Source organism: Chenopodium album, chromosome 12, assembly GCF_948465745.1.
Source record: "Chenopodium album chromosome 12, dcCheAlbu1.1, whole genome shotgun sequence".
Lineage (NCBI taxonomy): Eukaryota > Viridiplantae > Streptophyta > Magnoliopsida > Caryophyllales > Amaranthaceae > Chenopodium > Chenopodium album.
The window spans coordinates 49,709,276-49,728,879 of NC_137845.1; the positions used below are offsets into that span (position 1 = coordinate 49,709,276).

Consider the following 19,604-nt stretch of genomic DNA (forward strand, 5'->3'; position numbering starts at 1 on the left):
GCGACAACTGAGGATGAATATGAATTTGAGTTGCAACAAATGAAGGATACTTGGGTAAGGTCAAGGCATACCATTGTGGATTATGTGAAAAAAACTTGGCTTGTGCACAAGAACAAGTTTATTCCGGCTTGGACAAATAAGGTGCTGCACTTTGGCAACGTGAACACGTGTAGAGTGGAGAGTCAACATTCTGTGCTTAAACAGTGGCTCGGAAGCTCCAAAGGGTCAATGGATTCTATCTTCAACCGTGTACACCGCGCCACTGAGGGTTTGCTTATTCAAATTCGTCATCATTTGGAGGACTCCAGACGACGAATTGGAGTGGAGTACAGGGGAATGCCCTTGCACAATCTCAGTGGCTATGTTTCCTTCCATGCTCTCAAAATTCTTAAGTATGAGGTGAACATGATGAGAGAGTTATCTGATGATGTGTACGAGCGTTGTGGTTGTGCGATGTTGATGACACACGGACTCCCATGCGCTTGTACTATACACACCTCAATTCAGGGTGGTACGGGGTTGTATTTGGATCAGGTCCATCCTTTTTGGAAAACCCTAGTCATTGGAGACGGTGTTGACATTCCTATCTTTGAGGATGAGTTGGAACAGGACACGACGCAGTTTAGATCCCTGGTTGATGAGGTACTACTTCGTGATGCCAGTTTTGTGCGAAGTATGAACCGAGTGTTGTTTGCGGAGCTTTACCCTGAAGATGTATATTATGAAGAGCCCGAGATAATTGAGACAACCAGGGGTCGACCACAAGGCCAACAGTAGTCCTCATCTACCAGGCATGATCCAAGTGGCTTCGAGCATATTCCGGGCGGTCGTAGTCGAAGTCGTGGGCGAGGTCGCTGCCGAAGTAGGGGTCGTGCTACTTCTACATCTAGCTCCGGACGTGGTCGATCACAATCATCAGTAAACATGGAAACGCCTTCTGGTATATGCTTTATTATTATTATTATTATTATTGTTGTTGTTGTTGTTGTTGTTACTTGCTATTATTATTATTATTATTATTATTATTATTATTATTATTATTATTATTATTGTTACTTGCTATTATTATTATTATTATTGTTGTTGTTGTTAATATGTTTTACATTTAATTAATTCTTTTGGGATTTAATTAGTGCGGATGTTGTCGGGTTTTTATAATGCTAAAATACTTTCCTGGTGATTATTACAGGTAGTCAGATGAACATCGATGATTTTTTATACGTTGATCATTTTCCGAAATTCATGTTGTCGTTTTTGGAAGGTTGGCTTGACCTGATAGGTGACGGAAATTACGGATTTTGATGTGTTGCAGATTTCTTTTTGGGTGACCAGGAGCAGTGGATGTTGGCCGGGACTATGGTTGCAAACGAGGTTGCCGCGTATCCTAACATTTACTCTCAAATTTATGCTGATCAACTGGAGAACGAGGTTCGTCGTATCAGATGGACTGGTGGGAGATGCACAAGTGAACATTAGATGGTAGTGTTTCAGGACTTGTTTACGATCGCTAACCTATTCAACACTGCCATTATGCTTTTCGATGCTGGCGTAGATGGAATAGGTGTGTATCCATGCATCACTGTGCTACCATGGAGTGCCCCGTCCACTGCCACGGGCCCATATAGGGAGTTTGCACTCCTCACAGTGGCAAACTATCACTATGTTCGATTGGACATGTCACCTAATTTTCCAGTCCCTCCTGTAGCAGGTTTTTGGTACGACGTGCGCGATTTTAGTGTGCAAGACTGGGATCAACGATATGTAGGTCGGATAGCAACATGGCATACTTTAGCTACAAATTAGTGATAGAACTTTGCAATGTTTAGTTGTAGAACTTTGCATAGTTGTAGATTTAAGCAATGTATTATGCAAATTTAAATTCAAATCATAAATTTAAAAATTTTTACAACATAACCTAAAACAATGAAGTTAGTTTCTAAATAAGAAAATGAAATCAACTACATCCTCATCATTGCGTCCCATGCCGCAATAAGGTCCTGGGCCTCAACCACTGTCTGGGTAATCTCACCGCCGCTATCAGCAATGAATCGTCGTATAACATGCATGGAGCGACCCATCCACTGTAAAAAATACAAAAAATAATTAGTACCAATATTAAGTTGCACAGTAATCTATGGAAAACAAGTAACAAATACTTACGTAATCAGTGTTCGTCCACCCTGGAATTGGTGGGGGGGAAAATACCGCGGTATCCCTGATAAGCCGAGGATGGGAGTACGTGTAAAACCAGGCCAAGTAGTCAGGTGTGCATGTGGGTTGTCCATCCAATAGAGGTGGATGGAACGATAGGCCGAAACAGCAGCTCCAAGGACCAAACTTATCCCATAACCCCTGACCTCGAAAAGTAACGCTATACGACCGGACATTAGCAAGTCTGTACGCGCTGTCAGGCCTAAAATCGGGCCGCGGTATCCCCTGCACATCACCAAGTTGCCGTAAAACCCTGTCTGGGTTATACGGCTCGACGATGTCCCGAAACTGTATACATCCCATGTACGTGGTTCTCGGGACGTCCTGTGCGGGGGTAAGTGTATAGGGCCGCCAGTTAACCTGCACACGCAATAATAAGAAGAATGTTACATTAGTTTTGATGACGTTAAATAATAATATAATATACGCAAGCTAAGTTCACATACTACCTCAGCATCAGTCGACTCTGAGCGATATAAGTCGCTGGTGATCCATCGACTCTGAGCGTGGATCCCACATTGAGGCCCGTGCCTCACCTGGCTGTACCACTAAAGCTCCCTGACAAGGCCGAAAACATGGGAAGTACTCGTATATCCACGCCTGCAGAAGCGTGAGACAACCTCCGATAGCCTTACACTCAATACGGGAGGCGATACCCAACTGCCGATACAGGAAAGCAAGTTTAGCTGACCCCAAGAATATCGATGAAGATCGTCATAAGACTTCTTCACCTCTAAAATGCAGGAGGGAAGAAGGCGGTGACCACTCTTGTCAACGAACAAGGTGCCACCAAGTAGTGTGACAAAGAAACCCATGAACTCAACGTCTGGGACCCGATCCAACAACTTGCACCGTTCATAGATGCTAGTCACCGCTACAGCACCGTTCTCCCAAATAGCTTTCGGCTTCACCAAAAGCTCATCCCTACTCAGCCCCAACAACTCCTGAAAGTCAACCTGGAGAGATGCACTGTCGCTAACCATGTCAACCAAGTCACCCTCAACAGGGATCCCCAGAATATAAGCGACGTCGTGTAGCATGATCGTCATCTCACCAAAGGGGAAATGAAAAGTGTTCGTATCCGGCTGCCACCGTTCAACGAACGTAGAGATTAGTGGCCAATCAATGTGGAAATGCATGATAGACGGCAAGTGCTGTAGTCCAGTGACACTAAGGCGTGCACGTAAATCCGCACTCAGCTCTGTCTCCCATTCCTGCAACGACCTACACCACTGAATCCTACTGTGGCACCTCAACGGATCACGATCATCCCCGACCCAAACACGAGAAGCAACGTGAGCTGCATAGCTAGGGATAAGACTGCCATCAGCTGGATCACATGGCATCGCCTCGTGAACAAACCAAGACATATCTGAGTCTCGAGAACCACGAGTCCTACGAATACGGCCGGTGCTCGAAGTCGTAGTCGTAGAACCCACAAATCTCCCTCCTCTACCTTTCCTCACGAAAATCCCAGACGACGACTCCCCGTGCTCGAATCCTCCTCGCCCACTCTCGGAAGTCGTGGCATCCTCCGTGTCATGATGATCATAATCATAATCATCCATGACCTGATCTAGCTCGTGCTGAGCATCCGAAGGCCAACCCAGGACATCATCCGCCGTGCGAGAAGCTGCCCTCTCCCTCCTAACAGAAGCATCAACACCACGAGATCGAGTATATCGAGGACCCGATCCTTCGACACGTGTGAACTCGATATTTAGCCTTCTAACGGTTTGTGGCTATTATTTAATAAAAAAATGTAATACAAATAATTAATACTCAATTCTATAAATCTAACTAATATTCACTAATAATAAAAAATTACATTATTTTATTTTCCTAAACATAAATCTAATTTATAATCACTTAAAATAAACAATTACATTATTTTATTTTCCTAAACATAAATCTAATTAATATTCACTACCAATAAACAATTACATTATTTTATTTTCCTAAACATAAATCTAATTAATATTCACTAATAATAAACAATTACGTTATTTTATTTCCTACACATAAATCTAATTAATATTCACTTAAAATAAACAATTATATTACTTAATTTCTTAAACATATTTCTAATTAACATTCACTTAAAATAAACAATTACATAATTTTATTTCCTAAACATATTTCTAATTAATATGCACTTAAAATAAACAAATATATAATTTTATTAATATGCAAAATAAATATATAATTAAATTAATTTTTTTTAATTACGTAAACCGCCCAAGTAAGACGGTTTAACCACGGTCAAACCGCCCAGGCAATACGGTTTTACCGTAGACAAATCGCCTAGAAAATACGGTTTGACCGTGGTCAAACCGCCCAAACTATACGATTGAACCATGGTCAAACCGTATATCTTGTGCGTTTTGACCATGGTCAAATCGTCTAACTTGGGCGGTTGTACCACGGTTGAATCGCACAGACATTGCGGTTTTAGTACTTTTCCGGCGAAAAAAAATATACCCGCTCCGCCTGGGCTGCGTCCTCCTCCCTCGCGCGTGTTGCGTTCCTCGACCGTGGCATTCTCGACAGTTATGGGCGGTGGTGGTGGTGATATTGAAGTGGTGGACCTTGTGGTGGTGGTTGCAATGTGCGGTGGTGGTGGTGATTTAAGGTGGTGAATGTTGTTTTGCGGCGGTAGCGGCGGCAATGGTGGTGTTGGTTGGTGGTGGTGGTGATTTTAAGTTTTCTTGAGAGGTTTTAAGTGAGGAGAGAGAAAGAGGTGATGTTAGAGAGTGAAAGAGAAAAAGAGTTTAGGATATTTAGTATGGGTAAGAACGTAAATTCATTCCTAATTTGTGGGCGATTTTGATAAGAATGTGGGCGTTATTTAACAACTCCCATAATTGTCTACTTTTTTTTAGTTACAGAATAACAAAAAAAGAGAGTAGAACAAAATTTCAGTGTCGAAATATAAATTCATTATTAAAACTATATCGACTAATCAAAATTTAAGGTAATACTTTATTAAAAATGACACCTCTTTCTCTCTTTTCTTTATTAGCTAATAAATTCAATTGAAGATGATTTTGATTGCATAAATTAACTGATATTCTAAAAGATTATATCAGGGTATAAATTGATTGATGACTGCACCGATTAACAATAAAATAATGTAATGTATTTATTTTTAGACGCAAATCAAGTAATTGATTTTTTTCTTTATTTTTTTTCCTTATTGATTGATTATTCCTTTTTTAAAGTTGATTGATTGTTTTTATTATGCATATCGTCTTGTGTTCGGCTGGTCACATCGTGTGGCAATTTGTAAAAAATAATAAAATAACCTCTATAATACTGACTGGGTAACCCCTATAACACTAATAGAGTACACCATTTAACACTGATAAATGAACCCCTTTAACACTAACCAAGTAACTCGTATTACACTAACAAATAATCCCTATGAGGGCTAGTGTCAAAGCGTAATTTTTCACGCTGTGCGACAATAGGAAATGTACCTAGTCAGCCTAACTCTAAAGCGTACGAGGTTAGAATACCCTCGCAAGTATTACACGGAAGCAATACTTGCACAATATAAACTAAGCACACAAGATTACACCGAAGACAACCATAGATTTTATTGATGATCAGACAAAGGTACAAGTGTTTGCGTAATGATAGATGCTAAATGGATGCCTTGGACAACCCCCAAGGTCCTCTGTTTATAGGAAAATTGAAGGACAACCCCCTCCCATGGGCAAACAGACACGAGTGTGCATGTATGCCAAGTGGCATCCATGCAATGCCTACAATTGGCTAAACTAATAAACAGATAAACATAACCCATGTAAGAATAATCAACCTTATCCAAAAGCATAGCCAAGTAGTGCTTCCTCGAAGCATTGCACCTCTTTGCACCAACACCAGCCTATCACTCACTCATATTAACAGCCATGTCACCATAATCATCTCACCATCTGACGCATCCCTTGGTGACTAGCACTGGCCCATTAAGGATAACTACATTACTACAAAAAACCCCTATCGAGTCACCTCTAAACCATCTTACACACCGCTTCAAGGGCGACACTACAGGCACCGACACAATAGGTACCCCTTTACGCATCGCCTATAACGTGATGCGTTAGGTTGGTTTATGAGTCGCCTTTTTCATTACAGGTGACACGTTAGGTTGGTTTATGAGTCGCCTTTTTCATTATATGTGACGTGTTAGGTTGGTTTATGAGTCGCCTTTTTCATCACATGTGATGCGTAAGGTTTGTTTATGAGTCGTCTTTTTCATTATAAGCAACACGTTAGGTGTATTTTATGAGTCCTTTGCTTTTTATGAGGCGACGCGTAAAGTAATTTCATGAAAAAAATATAATTCTTCAATAGCGATGCCCAAAATACAATTTTTCTTTTTCCTCATTAAATTCACACTTGTTACCATAAAAAAAACCTATGTAGGACTTGAACTTACATCTATGTGCAATAGTACATTGCTCTATCATTTGAGCTAATAGGCTTTTGAAAACTTCTATGATAGAACTTTTATAAAACTAAAATTAGAAATATCAAGATAAACATAGACATCCTAGAATAACAAAGACAAGTAACAATAAGCTATAAGCTCAACGAAGAAACAACCAAACGGCCACAAAATTCCACTAAGGTTCAATCCTATATATATATACACTAGCATGCACAACGTTCAATAGCACATTATTCTTAAATCTTAAATAATATTGCCATAGAAGAATTTAAATGAGTCATGTCCAAAATTAAATTAATGGAGTTATGAATCAAAAGTCAGATTCTTGGCAAAGAAAAGTTAATTTAAAATTGTTAAATATAGAAGATAATCAATTCTTCATCTCAAAGGTCATTGAGGACCCAAAATGAAATAATTAGTACAAAGTATATAAAATATGGTGTGAGTAAACTAAAGAGCTAAGCAGCAATTGTGCACTTTATCAAATTTTATCCAATGACATGAAATAACTGGCATTTTGATTTAAGATTGAGAATTATATAAGAATAATCACAAATTCTAGTAATAGAGGAAGGAAATTAGTATTATTTTACCTAAAATTAAATCAGGGGGGACCAAAGACCGGAAAATTCACCTATGTGTAATAACCAGCCAATATAGCATTGTACATAGTTGCTGAAGTAAAATATTATCTATATCGGTTTCCATTGTTGACTAACCTCAAAACCGTCTCAAAACAACCGCTTTCATTCCCAAAACTAACACAGCTTGCTTGAAATCACCTCCACTGGACCTAAACAACCTTTCAACCTCAAAACAATCACCTCGAATCCCAAAAACCACCATCCGAAGCACTAATGAATCATCGATCACCAACTCGTAATATCCTCCAACCACCCCGAATATAACCTTACCACCTAGAAAATCAACCCTCACGGTGGTTTTGAGGTGGATCAACGTCGTAAAATCAAAGCAATGGTAGAAATTCGGTCAAAGGTACTATCTTACAACATTTTACCTTTTATTATGTAGTTTCTTACAATATTTTTTTTATTAGGTAATTTCTCACAAAATATAGGTTTTATTAGGTAGTTTCTCACAAAAAGTCCTATTTTATTTGATGAAAATTCATATTCAAGTAGTAGCAAGATTTGTATATATAGTATTACCTGGGCTAATGCAAATGGAAGAGCTGAATACATTCCTGCTGCCTTTTCGCGGTAAAATACAGTTCTTTAACTTGCAATAACTACTTGTACATTCATACAATTACTTCCTCCAAGAAATAGTACAGAAGAAAAGAGGATCCCTACTAAGTTCAATAAGTCTTGCTGTTTGTCTCTGTTAAACAAAAATATCATGTGAAATAGTAAGCAAAGTAATTATGATTCAAATGATTTTAAGCAAATGTATCAAAATATTAACTACAAAGATACTTACAATTTACTTCCCTTATCCCAAAACATGAGACCAAGCAAGAGTCCCATGATAATCGTTGTAAAGAATCGAACAGCATTATATGATGGATTTTGCCAATAAGATCGATGTTGCTTCCAAAAACAAGCTTTGAATTGAGTAAAAAATGGTTGAGAGAATTTAGTTGGGAAGCTGAGATCCTTAGAATCAGATGATGGAGTACTAACATCCGAAATAATTTGTTGATTCCTCCTAGAAAATAAAATAAATAAAGTATTCGAAAAAAATTTCTTGTTAAAATCTATATAAATTGTACAACCAAAGTAGAATGCATAATGTACATTAGAATGAAAATAACAGAAATGTATATACATAATAAACTTCGAAGCTAAAAATGTTTGACATACTTGTAAAGTTCGGATTTTGCATAAAGTTCCGCGAAATCAACATTTGATTGAGACTCTAATTGAGAAGTAACTTCAAGCATCCATGTAGCAGGATTGTAACCATCTCGGATTTCAGGAATCCCTGGGATTTCCTACAATAACAGTAACTCCAATAATAAATAAGTTTTATTCGATAAAAATCAGTTTCGATCAATGTAAATGATTAAACACAAAAGGCTAGTTAAATCTTAATCAATAAAAATAAGTTTTATTCAATATATTTAACAACGAACTTACTTCAAAGTATTCAATTAGCTTTTGGGAATGTTCTCCAAGGTCTCCGGCGTAGATCATTTTCCCTCCTGTTTTCATTAATAGGAGCTGCAATGCAGTACACAACGTTTAATTTGTTGCTTGTAAATTTTTATGAGATACAAATCATGTTAGATAAGAAAGTTTAAAAAAAAATGATTGGAGATTTACATACATACCTCATCAAAAGATTCAAAGATATCTATGCTCGGTTGATGAATTGTGCATACAACTGTTCTTCCAGTGTTCACAGTGTTTCGTATTGTGCGCATAACAATAGCAGCTGCTCTAGCATCAAGCCCGGATGTAGGCTCATCCATGAATATAATGGATGGATTAGCAACTAACTCTACGGCTATGGTTAATCTCTTCCTTTGTTCGGTTGTAAGGCCATTTATCCCGGGTAACCCTACTATAGCATCTTTCAATTGCTCAAGCTCTATCAAACTCATTACATCTTCAATAAACATCTATACATTAACAAAAGAAAAATTAAAATTACTTTGATAATTAGAGCTTATTATTCGATTCTTAAAATAAAAGTACTACGTTATGTAACAAAAGTTTCTAAAGAAAGAAACGCAATAAGCCTTTAGAAACATGTGATGATAGATAACAACTATAAAGATCATTCAAGATATATACTTCCTCCGTTATAGCATTATTGCACCAAGGGGGAAGGGAATAATATTGTTTATGGTATTGGGAAAAAGGAAGAGAGAAAAAGAAGACAATACAAAATTGCTCATATGATTGTGATCAAGCATAAACTAACAAAAAAAGAAGTATTAACAAGTAAACATACATTGGGTACCTGTAATGTAAATAAAGGAATTTGCTTTCGTGAAATAAATATAGTGCAATATATATTTGTGAAACGTATTTAAAAGGCAAGTGATGCAATAATAGTATAACGAAGGAAGTATAAGGACATCATCAAGATTTGAATTATGTTATGGAACAATATGCCATAAAAAAGCAAGTTATGCATCGATCAAACCTTTTGCATACTTGGGTTGATGCTTGAAGAAAGGCGGAGCCACGCAGAGTACACAAGAGATTCATAGACGGTAACAAACGGTGAATGAATGTCAACTTGTTCACAATAACCACTAATTCGTGCAAAAGTTTCTTGGTTCTTTGGATAACCAGATACAGTAATTTCACCTTCAATATATCCACTAGTCTTCCTTCCGGCCAACACGTCCATTAGCGTGGTTTTTCCAGCACCAGTTACACCTACTAATGCCGTCAATACCCCTGGTCTGAATGCACCACTCACATCGCATAGTAATTGTAATCGTTTCGTTTCCTGATGGCAAGTTAAACAAGTATTAAGCTCCATGTAAATTCATGTATGCTAGAGTTGTATTTTGAAATTAACTCGATTTGTTAGATAAGGAGATACAGTATAAATTATGTACTATAATACTAGTTCCCTTTTTACAGCAATAATTACAGAAAGTGCAGCACGTAAATAGCGTAAAATCAAAATATTTCATCTAAAAATAAAAAACAATGAGAGTATGCAACTTTACGACACAAATGCTATGTATGAAATGCTTGTAAGAAAGAGTTACTTACAGATGGTGTATCGACGTAGTAATTGATGTGATTGAATGTTAATGAAAGAGGTTGGAAAGGCAAAACCATTCCTTGTTTAAGTGTACCATTAGTTGAATTAGTATTGTTTGGATGGCTTAAGGAATCCATCTCAATGCCCTTATCATGTTCCTTAATTCTTAATGATGTGTTCCTTTTCTTTTCGGTCTCATCATTATCCAGAACTATAGATTTCGAGTCATTGAATGCTGAAAACCAAGTAACAACGAATAAGGTTAAGCAGCTAATCTAGAGTTGTCAAAATTACTTATGAGCTTCAAACAAAGAGATTAAGCGTGTGATCAAGAGAGCTTACGATTTAAGTATGTCAATGCTACGATATATAAGATGTTGAAGACAATAGCATACCCCAAAAGAGCACCAATACTAATCCAATACCAATATTCTTGCTTGAAGTAACCTTTTGATTCAAGGATGACTCTACCAATAGTTGGTTCGTTTATTCTAGGATCTGGATTAGGCTGCATTGATACAAAGCATGATTGATATTGTATGATAGTATATTTTGTTGAGAACAAAAATCATAACGGCCATATATATATATAAGTCATCTATGATAAAGTATGAAATATATTGCTGGGACTCAACCATGCGTTGGGGAAAAAAAATCAAGAGTTTGAATTTTTTGTTCTGATACCACGTTAAAGGACCAACTTAATCAAAAGCTTAATATGATGATTGGAGCCCGAGAATATGTTTTATACCCTATCAATCTGCATATTCACTAAATCATTATCGAAATTGAGAAGGGAGGGAAACAATCAACAAGAGAGAGAGAGAGAGAGAGGCCAAGTGAGCGCCCGCTTACAGTGCTCCATCTTTTGTCAAGAAATTCGTTCAGAACCAAAGCATGTTGTCCATACATCATAGGAGAAATATAGTAGCCCCATATCATCCAAGGAGCAATATCATCTATATGAAAGTCCAATAATTTATGAGCATTAAGATATGATTCATTTGAATGGTCATCTTATTAGATATATATAATTAAAATTTAACATTTATAGGAGAGCCAAAAAAAAAGTTGCATTATATTAATACTTATTAAACATTGTCTAAATTAAAGGTATTATAATGATCCTAATATTTACGAAAACATGAAGTAAGAAACATACCTTTTGCAATGATGAAACCACCCAGGACAAAGACAATGAGCATAACAACCAAACTAGCAGCATTAGCAACAACCACAGATCTCCCCACGGCACCAGCAAATCGAAAAATCGACAAACCCATCTGATGAATACAAAAGTAAGCTAACCATTGGCAAAAGAACCTGCAAAAATCAAAATCCAATCAGTACTTATCAAATATATTCGAAAAAATGATCAAATTAAATTTTCTTAGCCTATAAACTAATGAAACCAAGATAATTGAACGTACCGACTAGCAGCAGGAGCAAAGCCAATGGTATAATACGTAAGAATAGTCCATAAAGCCGATTCCAAAAATGATATAGGAATTCGATGGATACAAACGGGTAATCCATAAGCCCAAGCAGGGTAAAATAAGAAATCTCGTTGTTTGTAAAATATTGGGAGCACAACTGCTGTTAGAGTAATTTCCGCCATTCCATTGAACATTATATTTAGGAGGCCGTAAAATAAAGCACCTAAGTACTTCTCACCATCGACCTCTGTCTTTTGGTGCATCGTCGTCCTGAAAAATGCAGTCATTGTGGTCACTGCCATCACTGTTATTTGTACACCCTTGAATATGTAAAGGAAAGAACTTCGCTTCATTAGTAACCACTCCCTTGAAAAACATGCCTTAAGAATTTCGCGATTTGTGAGACCGTACTTTTGTTTCATCAAAGCATTGGGATGGGTTTTAGATTTATCGTAGGGAATACCAAGGTTTCTTACAAGGTTTTCTCCGGCTTGGAAAGACCAGAAAGCCTCAACAAATTCTGAAACCGAAACATATTTGTAAGGTTCCGCCTTAGACCAATAGTTTTCTTGGTCTTTTTTGGATGTTACTTCTTGAAGAAAATCGGCTACCCCCTTCCTCTTAAGACACTTGAACCCGACATATTTGAAGAAGTCTAGGACATTGTCACGCGGACCTTGGTAGACTATTTGACCCTCGGAGATGAGAATGATGTCGTCGAAGAGTTGGTTGCAAGAGAGAAATAATTGTTGTCATCCCCATAACATGGATCATTTCTCTCATGTACTTGCATATTTGAAATGTGGTTGTACTATCTAATCCAGTTGATATCTCATCCATTAGTAGAACTTTTGCAGGACCAGCCATCATTTCACCTAGAAGATATGGAAACTTTTATCAAATATATATATATATATATATATATTATTGACACTAATATATAGTATTTTTACTGAAAGAGAAAATTGTGAAAAATAACCTTTTAATTGGTCGACTTTTTAAAAAAGGACTTTTTAAGTGAAAACTTGTGGAAAATGACCTTTTAAATTGTATTTTGTTTGTATGGGTACTTGGGTGAGCTTGCATGGTGGTCAACGCCGAAGCTCCCGCGTTGACCACGTGTTAATCACGTGACTTATTTAAAAAAAAAAAATTTACATATTTCCCTTATTTTCCGACCTAACCCTTTTCATTGAATGCTCTGTCTTCAATTTGTGTTAGGTTGGGAAAAGAGGAAAATTTGTGAATTTTTTTTTTAAAAAAAAAAGTCACTGACTAACACGTGATAGTCAACGCCGGAGCTGACCAGTTGATCACCACGCAAGCTCACCCAAGTACCCAGTACAAACAAAATACAATTTAAGAAGGTCTTTTTTCACAAGTTTTCACTTAAAAGGTCCTTTTTCAAAAAATCGACCACTTAAAAGATCTTTTTTCACAATTTTATCTTTTTAAAATGATGGTTTGATGAAAAAAAATAAGCACCCGAATATATATAATAATTTCAAAAGATATAAGGAAAAAAGTACCAATAGTTGTGCGCTTCTTTTCACCTCCGGAGATACCCCTTCTCATATTATCTCCCACGATGGTATCAGCACAATTACCCAAGGAGAGTATCTATCAACACCAAACAAAGAAGTATTAGGCTTGAAAAATAGGTATACATTAAATTTTTTACTACTTCAGTTTCATATTATTTAATTTGCAACAATTAGACATTTTATATTCACCCTTTTTGTCAGATCGTTGCAATAATACGAAACGGAGTAATAATATTAATAATAGGAATGTGCATGGAAACTAGAAAATGTGTTTTTTACAATTTTCATTCATCAAAATGGCCATTACTAAATTTATGTTCATAATATAATTATATCTCCGACTACTTCTTATTCAAATCTTAATAGACATGTTTAAAGTTGTATTGCGTAATCTTTACAAATATTAAACTTGGTTAAAAGGTTGTCACAAACCTTGAGCAAATAATCCGTGATAATGTTTGTTTCTTGGCCTTTGATAGTTGTTGCCTTCATGAATGCATCTAGCTCATCGTCGGGTTTTATTCCTGCTTGTTTTTCATGTTTCAAGACTTCTTTCAGCAAAACGTCTTTACTCCCAACTCCTAAGCATCTCCCAGCAATGTCTATAGTTTCTCGAACTGTTATCTCTCCAAGATGAATGTCGTTTTGACAAACATATGCACTTGTTCTCTTTGGAACAAATTCCTCTAGTTCATGGCCGCAATATGTTATCATTCCATCAACCTAACCGGCATTTTCATTAGGACAGAAAAAAAAAAAAAAAAAAAACATATATATATATATATGGTCTAAAATCGCTAATAGAAAGCTGGATGATTCTAGTGTAGTTGTCGACTACGGACGACGATGGTCGACTACAATAATAAACTAAATCTCAGCCGTTGATATTTTTTATTACTTAATCATAGCATTCGAATATCTTTTTTAAAAATCAAAGTTACACATCAGTTAAGTCATGACAAGTTAGCTCCCAGTCAGTAAAGAGTTGTTTGGTTTATTACTTTAAGAGGGTAAATTTTTTTTTCCAATTTATAATTTATAAATAATCATTCAAAGTTATAAAATTGAAGAAAATCATCCAAAATAAACGATTGACAAAATTCATTTGTATACTTTCATCCCCATTTTGATAGCTTCATCCTTCTTCAATGACACTTCATCTTCAACCTCCAATCTTCATTATTTATCCAAAAATTACCAAATTACATATGGAATCAATAAGATTAATGTTTAAGCATCACATTTATGCTTTAATTTTTTATTTTAGAGTTTGTATTAATTTAACTATGCAAATAAAAAAAATTCGATTGAAAAATAATGGAATGAATCTTTGGGATCAATTGTTAGAATTGAAATAATTTTTAGTTTAATTTAGAATAGTCATATGAATTCGTGAATAATCATCCGCCATTGTTGAATGTTTTTTTTTAAGAAGCCATTGTTGAATGTTGAACCTTGATGAGCATATTTTAGTTGAAAATTAATTAAAATAAAAATAAAGATAATCCAAAATCTTACTAATTTTCGTTTTTCTTTTCTAGGGGCGTGATTTATGGTAGGGGGGTTTTAATTTTATTAATATATATATATATATATATATATATATATATATATATATATATATATATATATATATATATATATGAAGAAAATGTTAATAAATATATAAAATCAGAAAATATAATAATTAATACAAGGAATGAATCTTTTCCATATATAAAAAATTAGAAAATTATTTTGTTTATTTAGAAAATTATAACCAAGGAGAAATTCCTAATTAATGATACAAGATAAACTAATGAATGCAATAATAAATTTAAGAATACTATTCTTGTAAAAAAAAAACATATTTAATTATATTTTGGGTTTTAATTTTTTTGACGCATGATTTTAGAACGATTTGCCAAATTGGTGTTAAAAAATAAATAAATTATTAAAATAGTGTTCACTTTAAAATATTTCTAAAAATAGTGTTCGTGTAGGTTCGGATATTACAAAGCTAAGAGTTAATATTGCTTCGTTTTAAAGTCTAAATTAAAAATTAGTCTCAAAACTACTTTTTTTTCTTCGATGGCCAAAACTAGTTCTCTTGGGTTTTACATACTTCACTATTATTATAGATGTTGATGGTAGAAGCGATTGGGAAGGAAACATAGTCAATCTCTAGCATTACTATAATCAGGTATGATTTCCTTCTTTTCTAATTAAAATTCAACTGAAATTTCTGTGGGCTTACATAACAATTAGATTAAAATTTTAACAAAATTACTTTTCTTACTAATAATTTTATTTTATTTTATTTTAATAACAATTATTTTTCTCTTTTTCTAAGATAATTTTATTTCTTATCATATAACTAATATATAAAGCAAAACTTTTAGCCAGGTCACGAGACAGCGACACTTGGCATTCCAACTTTTTGGCAAGTGTCACGCCACGTTGGATATATTTAGATAGACTTCATAGGATAAAAAAAATTAGTTTAGAATTCTATTTTCAATCAAATTTTGAAAGAATTTTAGGATAAAATTATTAGTTGAGAGTTTTATTTTCGATAAAATACCAATATTTCATATGTATAAATTGAATTATAATTTTATTCAAAAAAAATATTAGATTATAACTCTTAAAAAAAATACTAATATTATTATTAGTCATTTACATGCCTATTACATAGTTTAAATTGTCACAAAAGTACATCAATTCCTAACTAATTTTGTATTAGAGATATATTTTGAAATTTGACATATTAATTAAAAAAATTTCTCAAATTTTAATAAACAACCCGCGCATCGCATGGGGACAAAACTAGTAGGTATATATAGTTGTTCAAACGGAATTAGTTGCATGTCTAATTTTTAACAGATCAAATGGAGCTTCCAACTCTACTTCTTGGCCAACTTGACTCTTCAAATTTTCAAGAATGGTGATTGAGTGCCCTTTGATAATTTAAATCCGACTAAATAATGCATTATGTATCATGTTACATATACGTTTTTTGACAAGGTTAACAAAAATGCTAGAATCTGTTGTAAAAAAAAATGCTAGAAATTTTTAAACATTTATATTACTTCGTATTCATAATGCATACTCTAGTCAAGATACCGTAAGCGTTAAAAATAAAGAATTTGATGATATAAATATATATTTGGATTGTATTAGCCATTAATTTCTAATTCTTTGCTTTGTAATTTCCGAACCTACATAGACACTACTTTGAGAAATATTTTTAAGTTAACACTATTTTAGTAATTTATTTATTTTTTAACACCAATTGGGCAAAACGTTCCATGATTTTAGGAAAAATAATAAAATATGTCATTTTTTTTTAAAAAAGAGGGGTGTTATTTTTGGGGAGGTTGTGAGTTGTGACTAAATAAATAACTAACATTTTTTTTTTTTGAATCAAAATAACTAACATTTTGTTTTGAAAGAAATAAATAATTAACTTATTTTCTCCTATTTTCTCCTAAATTCACTCTTGTTTATTTTAGTTACAAAAAATAAAAAAAAAGATGGAACAATTTTCAAATCTAACATCAAATCATGACCATATATCAACGCATCTTTATTATCTTGGGAATTTTTAACGCATCTTGAGGAAAAATATAATTTAAAATTATTTTGTTACAGATTATGTATTATGTCTAATGATTTGTTGTTCAAGAGAATCGATTCCATTTGTGTCTAATCCACCATTGAAGAATTTTCAAGCTCTTAAGGATCATTTTTTTTTTTTGTTTGAGGAAAAGCTCTTAAAGATCATTAATTAGTGTTTGTTTAAAAAACTGATTTTTTTCTTAAAAAAAAAAAAAAAATTAAATGAATAACAATAAATAAAAGCATGAATGATAGAATTGAAGAAGATTGGTTTCAAAAAAAAAAAAAAAATTGAAGAAGATAAAATATAATAATTTGATAGCCATTTATCATTGCCTATCTAATTTAAGGTGCCATACTCCTTCAAAAAAAAAAAAAAAGGCCTAAAGCATCATACTTATCTTGATAATTATCTTGATAAGATTATGATTATTTTTTAAAAATTAGTAGCGTAGGTTTTTTTTTTTAATTTTTTTTTTTGGCACAAAACCAAACTTAGCTTTATTAATTCATCAAAATTTCAAGATCTTTACAAATCACCCCATGAATTTTCGGGGGATACTCTTCTAACCAAACTCGATACTCACTAAATGAGCTACTTAAACTAGCTAAGCTATGGGCTACACCATTACCCATTCTTCTAACAAAAGAGAAAGAACAAGACAAACAAAGACTAGACATACGTAAAATATCTTTAACTACACTTCCGAAAGCATTAAGGGGCATAACTCCCTTCTTCATGGGGTGGAAAAGCTTGATATTATCAGTTTCAAGCATCACTCTTCGAAATCCAGCCTCCAAAACAGTCTTGAAGCAATCACGCATAGCAATCGCCTCACCCACATCAACACTGAAGCTACCTTTTTGATTCGAGTAGAAAGCCACCACCACATCACCCTCGGCGTCTCTCTGCACCCCACCCACGCCAAGCTGCTGAATAATGCTAAAGCTTGCAAATTAACAGCATCAGTCAGCAGCTTGGCGTGGGTGGTGTGGGTTTGGGTTTAACAGGTAATAGTATAGTTACTGTTTCGGGTGAAAACAATGGGACCTTCGGCTAGGTCCTTCTGAGGTGGCTAAAGACTGGGCTCGGTCCAAGTAATGCTGGGTCGAGGATTTCCTGCACAGTAAACACACGTAAACTAGCCTCAGGGGTTGTGCCGAGAAAGGCCCCTCCGATGCCGAAGTCAGTACGATGTGTAGAGAGAAAGCTATGCAAGAGAATTAGTTGTTTGAGGCTTGATTGTGTATATATGTAAAATAAGACAATTAAAGGCTTTTATACCTTTGCACATGAGGAGAAATGGGCCTAAAGCCAGGTGGGCTTGCCACATTGACCAGACCTTGACTTAGCAACAATTACAGAGTGGATCTTTTGACCTTGGGCTTATAATTGAATTAGTTATGGATCGGGCCCAATTAGGCTAAATTGGACCCAAACAACTTGCCCCCCAGACCCGATTTGGAAGTATGACGGGTCGGGTTTTAATTAACAAAAAGGAGGGACGTAAATGATTTAATTAATCCAAAAATTTTAAATTTTAAATAGTCATTAAGGAAATAACTGTTGTTTGGATAATGATTAAGGAAGTTGGACGGATAATGGGCAATTAATTTGGAGGGAGAGTGTTTAACGGTTACTTAATGAGGGATTAATGAGAGATTAAAGGGTGGACTCCCAGAATTCTCATTTCTGGAAATATAAACCATATTTCGAACTCTCTTTCCTCATTTCTTCACGAATTCATTCCCAACTCGCGCAAACCCTTAATTCTGACATCAAACTTCACTAATTCCCCGAAAACTGGGCTTCGAAAACCGAAACTTGTTACTCCGAACTTGCAGATCGGCAAATTCCGCTTCGATTTAAGGTAATTTTACTCAAATTTTCTTTGATTTTCGTTGAGTTCGAAATACCCTCTTTTCTTTCGATTTTCCGCCATGGTTAGAGGTAGGGCTAGACAACCTCGTCAACCTCGGTAACCTCGGCATCCGAAGGACCGAGTTAGTAGCTGGAATGGGGAAAATCCTCAAGACACCCAGGAAGGAGGAGTTCCAGTGGTGCTCCTCTCTTCTGCGCCTCCCCGAGAAACGGAGGAGACGAGCGTTTCTGGGCAGGGGGAACCTCCAGCCGCCGCGCCTTGGGAATTGCCCCATGGGGCTGTTGAGTGGCTGAATGCCGAAGCAAATTCGGGTCTGATGATAAATGCCCCTTATTCCTGGTGGGTATGGAATACTGAAGCCTACCACCTTGCTGAACAGATCGAGCTGTACTATGGCATTTTAGAACAAGATGGGTATTGGTGCCGAATGCCTACTGCAGCGGATAGGATCCATTGTCCACCCCCAGGATATGTGGGGGTGTACACTCGGAAATTGCAATACGGGCTTCGGTTCCCCTTGCATCCCTTCGTCAGGGACGTGCTGATAAAGTACCGCATTTCCTTGTGTCAGTTGACACCTGTCAGCATCCGAAGGGTGATGACGTATTTATGGGTGAGCCAGTTCTACGGCCTTTAGCCGAACTTGCAATGTTTTAAAAGATTGCACAGGCTGGTGCAGAATACCCAGAGTGGGTATGGCCATCATGGCTCTGGCTGGTGGTGAATTGAGAGTCACCCACAATACTTGACAATGCGGCCGAACGACTCTTCAGACAAGGACTAG

General features: G+C 35.5%; 1 pseudogene; it reads right to left on the reverse strand.

Moving 5' to 3' along the window:
• LOC145570577 (ABC transporter G family member 39-like) overlaps positions 1-19,604 on the reverse strand; it is a 140,386-nt pseudogene that overhangs the window by 67,224 nt on the left and 53,558 nt on the right.